Below are 14,209 nucleotides of genomic sequence, written 5' to 3'. Positions count from 1 at the left end.
CAGGATGCATGCCTTTTTTCCAGAAAAACAAACAAGTGGGTGCATAACTGAGCCCGTCCCCCCCCACCCCCCGCCCCCAGGGAGGGTCTGGCCAGATGGTCCTGGATGCTCTTCATGAAGGCTGTGGGGTTGAGGGGCGGAGAGGGGGAGAAACTTCTAGTCGCCACGTGAGGGGTATTTCTGAAGTTTCTCCGTTTCGACACACCATTAACTGGAAGACACAGCGTTGCTTTACCAACAGCATTTCAGGGAAAGAAAAAATGCCCAATGTGTACCTTGACTTAAGATGCGCCCGCGTTTCTATGGAAAGCACAGGTCTCAACTTGGAGAGAATATGGTCCCCATTTTACAGATGGGAAAATGAAGGATCATAAATGATCAGTCATGTGACCCCAACCCCCCCCCCCCATCACACAGCCAGGGAGCTGCAGAGCCACTGGGACCCACGTTGGCTGACCCCGAGCTCTCTCACCCCTTGGCCCCACCTCGAACGGGCTGATGGAAAAGCGACAGGTAGGGCTGGTGGAGACACGTGACAAACCTGACGTGACTCGGGGGCGCGCACCCTGGAGACGCAGGCAGGCGGAGGAGTGTTCACAATGTGTCTGAGGGACCCCGCCTTGAGGAGGGTGCTGTGCTGGGCAGATGGGGCAAAGGCCATAAGCGTGGGAGCAAGGGAGGCGTCAAAGGGCAGAGGGTTCCAGGAGGAGAATAAAATGGAAGCAGGAATGGAACGGGACGCATACCACAGGGGACCCCTCGAAATACCACCCCCAGAAGAACGTCAGATAGGACTGCCGCCCAGATCCAACCTCTCTGACTCACTGTGTTGTTGTCTGGGACGTGACAGGCCCCCCTCTTTGGGTCCAGCCTCCTCACCTGTGGCCTAGATGAGCTACAGGAGCCTTGACTTTCATGCTGGGTCCTCCAACTCGGCTGACTGCTCACATGGTCTGGTCACGCTGTGTCACATTACTCTTGAGGGTTCCAGTCTAGACCGCAAGTCCTGTGGCCACATCACTCAGACCTCCCAAGGCTCCCAAGGGTTGAGCCTACATACTCAACCCTCCGTAGGACAGGGTAAGCAGGTCCAGGCTGACGTCTGGAGGTGCTGACCTTTCTAGAAGGCCTGTTCCTTGCTTCTGGTTCGTCAACACACTCGTATACCCCTCCCCCCCCCCACAAATACACTTGGATACAAACACACGCATTTACACGTACCCAGATACGCATAAACCACTGACACCGACCCTCACACACGCAGTCTCTCTGTCTCTGTCTCTGTCTCTCACACACCCACACACACCCTTACTTAGCCAACCCTGGAGACAAATAATACATAACTTACCGTAGTAAAGTTCGCTAACACGCTCCGCAATGGCCTGGTCCCCTGCTTCGGAGCCAGACCCGGCCTGGGGGCCATTGGTCCCTTCCAGGACACGTATTCCTTTCATAGCCAGATGACCCTTTTAAAGGGGCAATATGCTTTTTTAAATTTTAGGGCCTATCATCAGTTCTCCTCCTCACTCTTTGAAAAGAATCTCTTCCAAGCTTCCAGGGTATGAGAAACGCCCCTTTTATAAAATTTTTATCCTGAGTGGACTTTCACGGGGAGTCCCCCCCCCCCCAGTGGGCCTCTTCCGCAGAAGGTCTGCCCGTTGACCTGGGAGCAGCTGGAGCCCGGGAGGCTGCATTTCACCCCTTGACTTTAACGGGAGGGGGCAAGCAGCCACAGCTGGGAGGGCCCATCCAAGGGGGGACTCCCACACGCAGGCAGCCTCGGGTGCGGGATGGAAGGAAGCCTGGCTAACTCAGCTTTAAAGTCTCGATGCGTGTTTGGGGCAGAGGTGGGAGGAAACTCTTGTGCAGCCTGGTGGCCAGGGCCAAAGGGGGTCTGGGGACCACGGGCGCCTGGAGCAGGGGGCCGGAGGTGCCCGGAGCTGGGTTCCGGGGGGTGCCCGGAGCAGGCGGCCCAGGCCTCACAGGGCCCGAGCAGGCCCGGCGGCCGCAATGGCGGGCTGGACGCTGGCTAGGGCTTCCGGCCTGGGCCCGGGGCCTCCACCCACGCCTGCTCCGAGAGTAAATCAGAGCCGTCAGTGTGGTGGCAGCTTGATTAAAGTTCAGGGGTTTAATAGATCATTAAAAAACAACAACAACAACAAAAAAAACCCCCAACAACCCAAATGACTCCCACCCCCGGCCCAGCCACCTGGCCCGCCGCCCCCGGTGCACGGCGGCCCTCGGCCCGCACCGCCGCGGCCCGGCCGGGCCTGGCCCCGGTTCCTGCCTATTCCCGGAGGACGCCGGCCGCCGAGCGAGCCCGACATTCTCAGCTGCATTTAATCTGCCCTGAGACAGGCTGGCGATGAGAAAGCGCGAGGGGCGGCCGCGCGAGGCGGGACGCGGAACCAGTCGGACAGTTGGCCGGCTTTGTTCGCTTCGTAACCTGGAGCGGGGCCAGCCTCCGAGGGGCTCCCTTGGCAGCAGCAGTCTGTTCCAATTAATCGCGCTTAACCATTCCAATCACACTTTAGCACATTAATCCTATTTTCAATCCAAAACACATCTGAGACGGCGGCATGTGGGCCTTTTTATGGGAACCGCAAATCAGATGTAACGGACAGACACAGGACCCTCGTTTGCTTTGCACTCTCACTGAACTTAAACTTAATAAAACACGGGACCGGCTTGTGGTTGGATTTACTGCACGATGCTGATGCTTTCACATATAAATAGATCCCTTAAGCGACTTAAAAACCTGTCAGAGAGCGCAGTGAAAATTTGATTATAAGGTGACCAGCGCGGAGCTTTCGGCCCCTCCTCCCGACGGTGACATGGTGGGTCTGATCGGTGGGTGGGTGGCGGGGGGCTGCCCGGCTCCCCGAAGCCCCCGTGGCGCCTGCCGGAGGCGGCGGGCGATGCGCGGGGAGGCTCCGCAGGCCGGGGCCGCGCGGCCTTGTAAAGGGGTTTATGGAGGTGTAATCTTGAAAAGTTGATAAACCTCAAGCGCCTCATCTCCGACGTCCCTGTCGAGTTTCTCCAGCGGGTCGACGCGAAGCAAGGACTCCTGTGCAGCGGGCCGGCGGGCGGGAGGGCGTTCAGAGCCCGCTCGCCTGCAAATGGCCAGGCGGAGGGACGAGAAGATTCGCTGAACTGCCCGGGAGCCAACAACGCAGAGTCTGATGCCTTCGTCTGATCGGTGGGAGATGCTGTCCCCCAAAGAGGAAGGGGTTCGCCTGGGGTCAGAGCTGCGAGGTGCGGACGGCGTCAGGTTGGGGCCGGGCCCCCGCCGGCTCCCTCGGGTCTGGCCAGCACCCTTCCTCTCCACCGAGTGGTCCCTGAAACCCACGGCAAAAGTGAGTTCACGCAGCCTGAGCCCCTGTCTCTTGTCCCAGCCACGCCTGCTCTAGAGGCCATTTATCTCTGCACCGATATCCACCTCGAGTATCCTAAGCCGGGTCCGTGGTCCGTAAGCAGCCGGGTCACTGCCGTTAAGGGAAACAAGTCACTTGCATCTGAACGAAAATATTACTACATCGATGTTGTCGCATGGCCCCCCCGAATCGTACTGGGTGCGCTGGCTTGGGAGGTGGGAGTCTGGGTTCAAATCCCCTGTCTGCCACTTTCCAGCTGTGTGCCCTGCAGTGAATTACTTAACTGCCAAGTCTGTTTCTTGTTTTTATTATATTTTTTAAATGTTTGTTTATTTTTGAGAGAGAGACAGAGCGTGAACAGGGGAGGGGCAGAGAGAGAAAGAGACACAGGATCCGAAGCGGGCTCCAGACTCTGAGCTGTCAGCACGGAGCCCGACGCGGGGCTCGAACTCACAAACCCAGCGAGATCATGACCGGAGCCGAAGTCAGACGTTCAACCCACGGAGCCACCCCAGGCGCCCCGAAGTCTCAGTTTCTTAATCCACAAAATGGAGGCCAGAATAGCTACCTCGTGAAATTCTTTTTTGAGGATTACATCAAACGATTAGCATGGCACGTAGCATATAGCAAGCACTATAAAAACGTTAGCTGCTACTCTCCCCACCCTCCAAAGACCAAGGACAAAAATACTTGGGTGTCCTCCTCTATTAAATAGAACACGGACTCCTGACACCTGGGGATGGTGAGCAGATTACATCAGGTAACATCTGGAAGAATATGTGCTCAGTGGATGTCAGCTCAGACAGAAAGACATTATCTTTAGTATTTTATATCAAGACAGTTATAGGGGTGCCTCGCGGCTCATCCGACTCTTGATTTCGGCTCAGGCCATGATCCCAGGATCGTGGGATCGAGCCCCGTGACAGGCTTCTCGCTGAGCATGGGAGCCTGCTTGGGATTCTCTCTCTCCCTCTGCCCCTTTCTCCTTCTCTCTCTCTCTATATATATATGTATATGAAAAGAATATAATAAAATTGTTTAAATAGAATTCTTAAATGTTTAACAAGAAAGAGGAAAAGCAATTATATCTAATATCCGGGCTAAGATAGTTCATTGTATCTGAGCATAAAGTCTGGCACCAGATTTACTGGAAAAAGGCAAATAGGGAAATAAAGCGAAGTAAATCATCCTCATTATTCACTTGTTCACTTAATCAGTTCAGCAAGTCCTCACTGAAAGGTATATAACGTGCCAGAAACTGCTTTTGGCAAGGGTCGGAGGAAAGATGACTGATTCTTCAGATCCGGCAACCTCCGAGAACGAAACTCCAAGCTGCGTTTAGCATGTTGGCTCTTCTGAAAGATCCAGTCTTCTAGAATGATTCCGCAGGGGGCACAGCAGCATTCCTGTATGCAGCTTCTTGAATGGACCCTTGATAATCCCGGAGAGCGTCGACCAGAAGCCAGGCGAGGCCTTCTTGCACAGGGCCCGGCTTGAAAATCAATTTCCAAATTGCACCTTTGACTTCCTTTCCGTCCCAAACAGTATAGGTTTCAGGGGTGTGATAGAAAAAAAACACGTGCAGAGATGTGAATTCAGTGCCCGATTCTTAATTTGGATCTGGGGTGGGAGTGATCAATTCACGCTAAATGAAATAAGCGATGGTTCATAACACGGTAGGAAATGTAAAAAAAAAAAAAAAAAAAAAAGATGTTGCAAAGAACTTGGACGGGAACCAGGATTAGGGTCTGATGTTTGGCTTTCTAAGTAAACACGTCTAGCTTTTTACTTTACAAATAACAATCTGGAAAGATGCATTAGGGAATCTAAATGCAAAATAGAAATGAGTTTATCCAGGTAAGTAAGGTTTTATTAAACAATTTAATTCATTCCAGTTCCTTTGGAAGAAACTGTGGGTTATGGTTAATGTATTGAGCCAGACAGAAAGTGCATTCATGAAGCCACCTGCATTTAATATACAACTGTCAGAAAACTGCTCACCAGCCCTTTCCCGGAGAGGAGTGAGCTGAAGTCGGTTTTATTTTGGTAAATGCAACAACAGAAATGGCCAATGAATATTCAAGGCAAGGAAAAGCTCAAACTCGAATGTCGGCAGCTGAAAACACCAACAGAATTTTGGAGCACCAAGAGTCTGTTACGATCCTAGCCACTTTCCAATGAGCTGTGCCGGAAAGAGGTTTTTCAGATGTGATATGGGCGGGAAAGGAAAACAAAACAAAACAAAACAAAACACAAAAGCCAACTGGAATTAAAACACAGTTCCCTGCAGATACCGTTAAACAAATAAATCAACTTATGAAATAGGTCTGTAACAGTCATGCTCAAACCAGGAAATTCTCGGAACAAGTATAATCATTTTATGAGCATGTAAAAAAAATCCTCTGTTCCTATAATGGTCTTTACTGGGAAAGCTAGACAGGTTTGCATGGGTGCTTTGGCCTCTGCCTGGTATCCCTGGTATTCACAGTTTCAGAAGAGGTATTTCCCAAGCCCTTTGGCAAAAGAAAAATCATTGCTTTCTATATTGAGGGGTTTGCCGGGCATCTGGTAAGAAGTAATAAAATTATCCATGATTACAAGTACACTCGAAGGCTCAGGAAGGCAGCAAGTTCCGCACTTTGGCAGGGAGCTGTGCTCAGAGTTATTTCCTCGAACACCTCCTGACGGCTTCTCCTCTGCTTTCCGAAAGCCCCGGGTCGCTCTTCAACCTGGTTTTTTGTATTTTCAAATGCTACCTTGTATCTGGGCTCCTAACATAGGTTACGCTGGCCGCGGACCCCGGCGCTCGGTGCACAGGCTGAAGGAAGCTGGTCAAGTGTAACACTGAACAGCGCGAAGAGGTACAGCCACTGACGGTTCCTAAAAAAAATTAAACATAGAATTACCCTAGGATCTGGCAATTCCACCCCTGGGTATATACACGTGTCCAAAAGAAGGGAAGGCAGGGACTTCAGCAGATATTTGCACACCCACGTTTAAAGCGACATTATTCACGGGGCGCCTGGGTGGCTCAGTCGGTGAAGCGACCGACTTTGGCTCAGGTCATGATGTCGAGGTCCGTGAGTTCGAGCCCCGCGTCGGGCTCTGTGCTGACAGCTCAGAGCCTGGAGCCTGTTTCAGATTCTGTGTCTCCCTCTCTCTGACCCTCCCCCGTTCATGCTCTGTCTCTCTCTGTCTCAAAAATAAATCAACGTTAAAAAAAAAAAAGCGACATTATTCACCACATCTAAAAGGTGGAAACAACGCGACTGTCCACGGATGGGACAGATGGATGATGGAGATACGGCACGTGCGCACAATGGAACGTTGTTCAGCTTCGAAGGGGATCAGGAATCTTCAGTGAGCTCCAACGTGGATGACCCTCGAGGACGTGTATGCTAAGCCAAAGCGTCTAGTTCCAAAAAGCAAATGCTACATGATTCCGCTTATATGGGGTCCCTCGAGTAGTCCAATCCATAGGGACAGCGAGCAGGATGGTGGGTGCCGGGGAGGTGGGGGGAGGGGCTAGGGGAGCTAGGGTCTCGCGGGGCCGGGGTTTCCGTTTTAGGAGACGGAAAGAGTTCTGGAGTTGGATGGGTGGTGATGGCACAACCGTGCAAGGTACTAAATGCTACTGAGCTGTAGGCTTAAAAATGGTTAACGTGGTCAGTTTTATGTCGCGTATGTTTCACCGTACACAAGAGGTAACCTCAAGAGCCTTTACGGCAGCCCTGTTGGAAGGGTCGAGAAGGACGGCAGAGGGGACAGAACTCAGGACGGTGTGAACAGAAGGGGCACAGAGACCTGGGCTCAGACCCGGCTTCTCAGGGGCCACGCCCAGGTGGGTGCCCAGGGCGGAGAGTTTTGTGCAAGGAAGCGAAGCCGGACCTGGGGGTGGAGATAAGAGCAACTGACATCTGCGGGACACTTGATAGTTTACAGAGCAATTCATTTCATTTCCATTATTTCGTGATTGCCTTGGCCCCATCCCGTGAGGTTAGTCGTAACATTACCCCCCTTTCCTGGCGAGAAAGCCAGTGGAGGCTTGGGTGCAGGGACTACGCCCTGAGAGGGAGAGAAGAAGGAAACAGTGCCAGGGGACCCTCTACAGAGAATGTTCCTCCCTGACGCATCAGTGTCTCCAGGAGGAAGAATGAAGAACCCCTATTGCCTCTCAACAAACCTCCTCCTCCAGGAAGCCTTCCCAGAATGCACAGTGCCCACACGCACCACGCACCATGCACCCCCGAGCTGGGTGGGATCAAGTCCGTGGGCAGTTCACAGGGCTGACGCAGAGGGCCAGGGCGTGTTCCCCAACGGTATCTGCGTGGCGCTGCCTTCCCTAGCAGGCTGCAAGCTCTCAGGAGCAGAGAGCGGGCCTTCCCTTGGGTCCTCTACTGCGCCCAGCACGGAGCTGGGAACGCACCGAGAGTTCAAAAGTGCTTGTAAATGGGGGCCTGACTGCTGGGGGTGACTCTGGAGGGGACTGCAGTGGTGATCGCTCTTACAGGCGGAGGCCGAGGCGTGCTCCGGAGCGCCCCCCGGGCAGCAGCACTGAGAAATGACAATGCCGCCTGCTCGCCCTCAGTGGATCTCAGGGTGGACGATGCTTCTGTTGTTTCGAATAAAAGAAACCTGCGTGCCTACCCTTTCACATGTCCCCCCGCATATGCCTCCTAGCCCAGGCCCTAGGACCTGTTTCCCATTGTGCAGAGGAGCACGGGGAGGTCAAGGTCAAGGTCCAGCCAAGTGCAGCTGGGACTAGAGACTGGGCCTCCCTGCTTCAAGGCTCTTCCTGCCACACATCATGGCGGTGCAGCTAGAGTGAGTACGGGGCACAGGGTCAGAGGTAACGGCCGAGTCTGGGGCTGGGTTGGGGGGGCGGGTACCAGGCTGGAAGTGGCTGATGGAAAGGCCTTCCTGGAATCCCTTCCCAGGGCCAGACCGGGCGGCGGGGGGGGGGTGGGGGGGTGGGGGTGGGGCGCCTGGTAGATCCTAAAGGGGCCTCAGTATTCAAAGGACAACTGGGTGCAGAGTCAGAGATGTGTTCAAGTCTCAGAGGGCCCTCAGTTAGACAAGTGACTTTGAGTTCAACGTAACCGAGCCTCAGTTTCCTCATTTGCAAAAATGGAATTGATAATAACTATCTGCATCCCCTGGAAGACTAAAAACAAACAAAAAAAGGATGTATGTGGGCACCTGGGTGTCTCAGTCAGTTAAGCATCTGACTTTGGCTCAGGTCGTGATCTTGCACTTCGTGGGTTCGAGCCCCGCGTCGGGCTCTGTGCCGACAGCCCAGAGTCTGGAGACTGCTTCGGATTCTGTGTCTCCCTCTCTCTGCCCCTCCTCGGCTCGCTCACGACCTGTCTCTGTCTCTGTCTCTCTCTGTCTTTCAAAAATAAATAAACATTAGGGGCGCCTGGGTGGCGCAGTCGGTTAAGCGTCCGACTTCAGCCAGGTCACGATCTCGCGCTCCGTGAGTTCGAGCCCCGCGTCAGGCTCTGGGCTGATGGCTCAGAGCCTGGAGCCTGTTTCCGATTCTGTGTGTCTCCCTCTCTCTCTGCCCCTCCCCCGTTCATGCTCTGTCTCTCTCTGTCCCAAAAATAAATGTTGAAAAAAAAAATTAAAAAAAAAAAAATAAATAAAAATAAATAAACATTAAAAAAAAAAAGATGTATGAAAATGCTGAATAAGCTTGAAGAGGCCACAGATGTCGCAGGGTGTGGCACACAGTGGTTCTCGGCAAATGTTTGCTGAATGACTATTAAACAGCCACACAGCTGCACAGAAATCACTCTGGGGCCCCAGATATACGGTATGATCACCTCGTAAGACCACCCCTCACATGCATATGGACTTTATAAGCACTTAGCTTATTTGCTTTGTAGGAGCCTGGGGGGGTGTGAGTGAAGATAGCTTTCCACTCGCAGGGGAGGAAATCGAGGCCCTGAAGGTGACCTGACTTGTGCAAGGTCTCAGGGCTGGCTGGGGGAGGAGCTACACATCTGGCTTTGGAGAGAGGCCTCCTTGCACCCCTTCCTGGTTAGAGAGAAGAGAACTCCCTGCCTCCTTCCCCTGCAAGGTCACAGGCCACAGAGGTCACACAGCTAGAATAGAGAGGAGGGAGGAGTTACCCCTCACTGCTAACAGCCATGTTCCCACTGCTCTGTGCTGTGAGTCCTGTGAAGTCCCCTCGCTGTAATTATCTCTCTACTTACCTAGGTCCTCATGAGTCCTTGGACACAGGACTCTGATGTTGTTCTTGATGTTCTTATCTCGATCCTGAATGCCCAGTCCAGTGCCTGGCACACAGGGACTCAATACATGCTCAGCAAATGAATGAATGGATGAATGGATGATGGATGGATAGATGGATGGATAGATAGATGGAAGGATGGATGGACGGATGGATGGATGGATGGATAGATGGATGGATGGATGGGTGGATGGATAGATGGATGGATGGATGGGTGGATGGATAGATGGATGGATAGATGGATGGACGGATGGATGGATGGATGGATAGATGGATGGATGGATAATGGATGGATGATGGATAGATGGATAGATAATGGATGGATGGATGGATAGATAGATGGATGGATGGATGGATGGATAGATGGATGGACGGACGGATGGATGGATGGATGGATGGATAGATGGATGGATGGATAGATGGATGGATGGATGGATGGATGGATAGATAATGGATGGATGGATGGATGGATGGATAGATGGATGAATGAATGAGTGAATGGGCAGACAGACGGATGGATGTATGGATGCACAGATGGATGGATGGAAGAAAATACGGATGGATGGATGGATGGATGGATGAATGAATGAACGAATCACCATAGAAGCAAATAGTCCTACTCTCAAGATGTTTTTTATCTGGAGAGGAAGGCACAGACACCCACTCTCTGCTCAGCATCCCGCTTTGTTCAGAGGAGCTGCAGGCCGGATGTCTTGCAGGGGTGTGGGGAGGTCTGGTCAGACAGGAGCCACACCGGCAGCGCTGAGCTGCAGACATGGGGCAGCTGATAGAGAGAGAAAGGCAAACCCAACTGTGAGGCAAGAGGAGGTCTGAGGGGGCCAGACAGGACCACCTTTGGCAGTGGTGAGAGCAGAGCCAGCATCAAGGGCCCCAGGCTCTGAAGGACCCTGCACTTGATTTAAGGGTCTGCTGCTGCCATCTTGAAATTCTTCCTTTTTGAACTAGAGTCCTGCATTTTTGTTTTGCACACAGTCCTGCGAAGCATAAAGCCATTTGTAGATGAGAAGAGGGGCACGGTGACCGGGCCTGCCGACTTCTCCTTCTACGCACTTGTGGAGGGGTGGGTGTGTAAAGCCCATCTCCCCAAGTGGACATTCACTTCTCTTTGGAGGGAGGTCATGTCCAAGTTTCTTGGCAGCTCCTGGGGCAGGGCCAGAATTAGGCTGAGGAGAGTGAGGCCCTCCCTCAAGAACAAAAATTAAGGGCCCACAAAATTCAGTAATCCACATAAATAACGCTGTAATATAGACTTTTTAAATCAAAATTAATGCCAAAATTCCATGAGCAAAATATCAAAATTTTACATTTATAGGATCAGTAATACAGCTGTGCTGAGCAATTATCAGAGCCCAAGGTAGAAGAAAAAAAAATGTGTGCCCCAATATACACTTTTTTACTTACTTTTCAATTGTTATTTTTTTTCCCCAGAACCTTAAAAGTAGTTGAGATCATTACTGAAAAATTGAAAAGCAGGCGTGTGAAAACTCACAAGATTATTTTAAATTGGAACATTTTATTATTATCCCAAGCAGAATTTATTATGATTTTACTCCTCTGCCTTTAATGCAAGCACGCTTCCCAAGAATCTTTTCAAAAATCTACTTTTTGCTAATCTCATTTGCAATGGAGAGAATCGCCCATGCTTGGCAATTGCCTCTAGCAAGTGACATCTTTAAAGAATGTTTAAGGGGCGCCTGGGTGGCTCAGTCGGTTAAGTGTCCGATTTCAGCTCAGGTCATGATCTCACAGTCTGTGAGTTCGAGCCCTGCGTTGGGTTCTGTGCTGAGGGCTCAGAGCCTGGAGTCTGCTTCGGATTCTGTGTCTCCCTCTCTCTCTGCCCCTCCCCTGCTCATGCTCTGTCTCTCTGTCTCAAAAATAAATAAAAACATTAAAAAAATTTTTTAAAAAAAGAATGTTTAATTCACTTCAGTTCTCTAGTCCTGCCTTTACTTAAAATGTTGGTATTTTCTTCATCATGGATTTTTTTTGCATTAATTTTGATTTTTAAAAATATTGCATTAAAACATTCCGTCTCGGGAGTTTATTGTGCAATGGGTATTGCTTACTGTTACGTTTCATGGAAATGGACGGCATTCCATGGCCGTCCTACCTTGTGAATGTACTTGATGTCACTGAGTTGCAGCCTTCAAAATGGGTAAGCTGGTAAAGTTTACCTTACGGATGTTTAACGCAATAAAAAATATTTCCCTTCCTTATTGAGTTTTTCAGATCCTCCTTAAATTTTGTGCCTGAGCTGAGTACCTCGCTCATTCACCCTAGCCTCAGCCGTAACCAAGATGCAGAGGTCCCGGTGGGAAGGCTGACACCCACTACGTTCGTACCACTTACTTTGTCGGAGGTAGAAAAAGATTTTGAATTTGAGCTGGAAGGTGGGTAACGCTCTAAGAAAGATCGAGAGAAGACGGGTTAAAAGTAATCACTGTCCGTGTTTCACAGGACAAAGAGAAAATATAGAAGATGAGTCCCATTTTCACAGAGAAGAAACAAAGTTTATGGCAGGCGTGGTTTCCAATTTCCAAAATAATGTCCGTTTAATAGCAAGTGTTTCTTGAGCATTTACGATGTGCCAGGAATTGTATTAATGCTTTACTCGCCTTCTCTCATTTAATCCTTACAACAATGCAACGGGGAGGCTCAGTCATCATTATCCTCATTTGCAGACAGGTGAACTGAACACAGGAGACGAAGGAGATTGCCTAAGGTCACACTGCTTGTGAGTGGGAAGCCGGGTCCCTGCCATTCTGGCTTTTCACCTCCACCCTATCTCATCTCTCAGACCATCCCTGGCTTCGATAAGAAGTGCCCTGCCCACTTTCCAATCGAATGCTGTTCTCCTCCTTCTTCCAATCACTTATGCCTTCATTCATCCATTCCGTGCATGTCGGCTCGGAGTCGGGCGCTACAGGAAACATGAAGGCGATCTGCCAGGATCTTGACCTTGGAGGTCTTGGAGCCCAAGGATAAAGCCACAAAGACTCGGGGCGCTGCTGAAAGGATGCTACACCAAGGTAGGTGTGGAGGAAGCACACAGTGCAAACCCAGATCTATCTGAGTTTGTTGGTGGCCCTGTTGCTGAGACCGTCCAGAGGGGCTTCCAGGAGGTGGTGGCCTCCCAGCAGTTCTGGAAGCCTGAGCAGGCTCGCAATGCCCAGGTTCCATGAGGGCATGTGGCCTTGAGATAAAGAGGATGGTGTGGGATGCGGGCAGGAGCAGCAGATCGGGAGTTCTGGACCCCGGTTCTGGTCTTTTCTGTGCCTCTAACCTCCTGAGATCTCCGCAACGCACCTACTGGTCCTGTGGGGCGTTGGCTTTCTCATCTGAAAAAAAAAAAAAAAAAAAGACCAGACCAGACTCCACCTTACTGGCTTTCCATGAAAAAGACAAAGGAGAAAACATCCATCAAATGCCCAACAGATGTGTCAGAGAGTAAAATATTTTGATTCTGGAGACGAAAACAATAACAATCAATGATAAAAAGGTACGCAAAATTGTCTGGTGAGGGTGAACGCGTACGCTTGAGCGGGAAAGGATGCAAGCTGGTTGCTTTGCCCTTTTACTCCCCCACCGCTCAGTGTAGCTTAAATATCCGTCCAATATTTATTTTGAATAAATTCCTTTAACATATTAGTGGGCGCTTTTGACTATAAAAATAACAAACTAAGTAACTGCATAATCAAGAGAGATCTTCGAATATTTCGAGGGCCTCATGCCTCTCCCCTCTTGCTTTGACAAGCCAGAGAGGGGGGCTTATACATCATAAACCTTCAGCACTCAGGAGCTGCAAATGGGCTGTGGCCAGCGCCTCGCGCTTGCCCGCCACGCATGCCGATATTGACAAGGTGTCTGAGAAGAGTCTGGCAATTCTTGTCGCAGCAGACAGGGACAAGCTCGGCTAAGAGGGGGATTATTGTAAGAGGGGGCGGAGAGCGAGGGGGCAGGAAACGCTCTGCGCTGCCCCACCAGCCCCGGAAGGAGCCGGAGAAGTGCAGTGTTTGGAATAGAGCAGTGGCTCTGCGTCTCCAGCGCCATCTCCGGCCTTTCAAGAGTTGGACGTCTGCTGACCCTTCTCTACTCCACCACCTTCGTGGTGCCCCGGCTCCCCACCAGCACCGCTCCTCTCGCTCCCCGACCTACCCACCGAGGCCTCCTTCGAGCAGCTTACCTGCAAACCCTCAGAGAGCGGATGACGTTGGCCAATCACTAGCCGGCGCCTGCCTAAGTGCCCGCCCTTGGCCCACTCAGCTTTGCCCACCAGGGTGAGGCACCTGCCCTTGGCCCAATCAGCTTTGCCCACGAGAATGAGGCGCCCACCCTTGGTCCAATCAGCTAAGGCCGGGATGGAAGGCTCGGGAGGCTTGCAGACCTGGGCTGCTGTGGGCCAGCCCTCCCCAACAGCCCAAAGAGGAAGTTGTTTCTGGTAGTTTCCCCCTGCTGGAGACTGAGAACTGGTGAGAGGAAAGTCAGGAAAGACTGTGCTTTACTTTCTCTAAATAATAGTAATAATAATAGTGGGAGAGGAAAAGTTGCCAACCCATTT

This window comes from Felis catus, chromosome B3 (assembly GCF_018350175.1).
Source record: "Felis catus isolate Fca126 chromosome B3, F.catus_Fca126_mat1.0, whole genome shotgun sequence".
Classification (NCBI taxonomy): domain Eukaryota; kingdom Metazoa; phylum Chordata; class Mammalia; order Carnivora; family Felidae; genus Felis; species Felis catus.
This window is presented reverse-complemented; position numbering follows the sequence as displayed.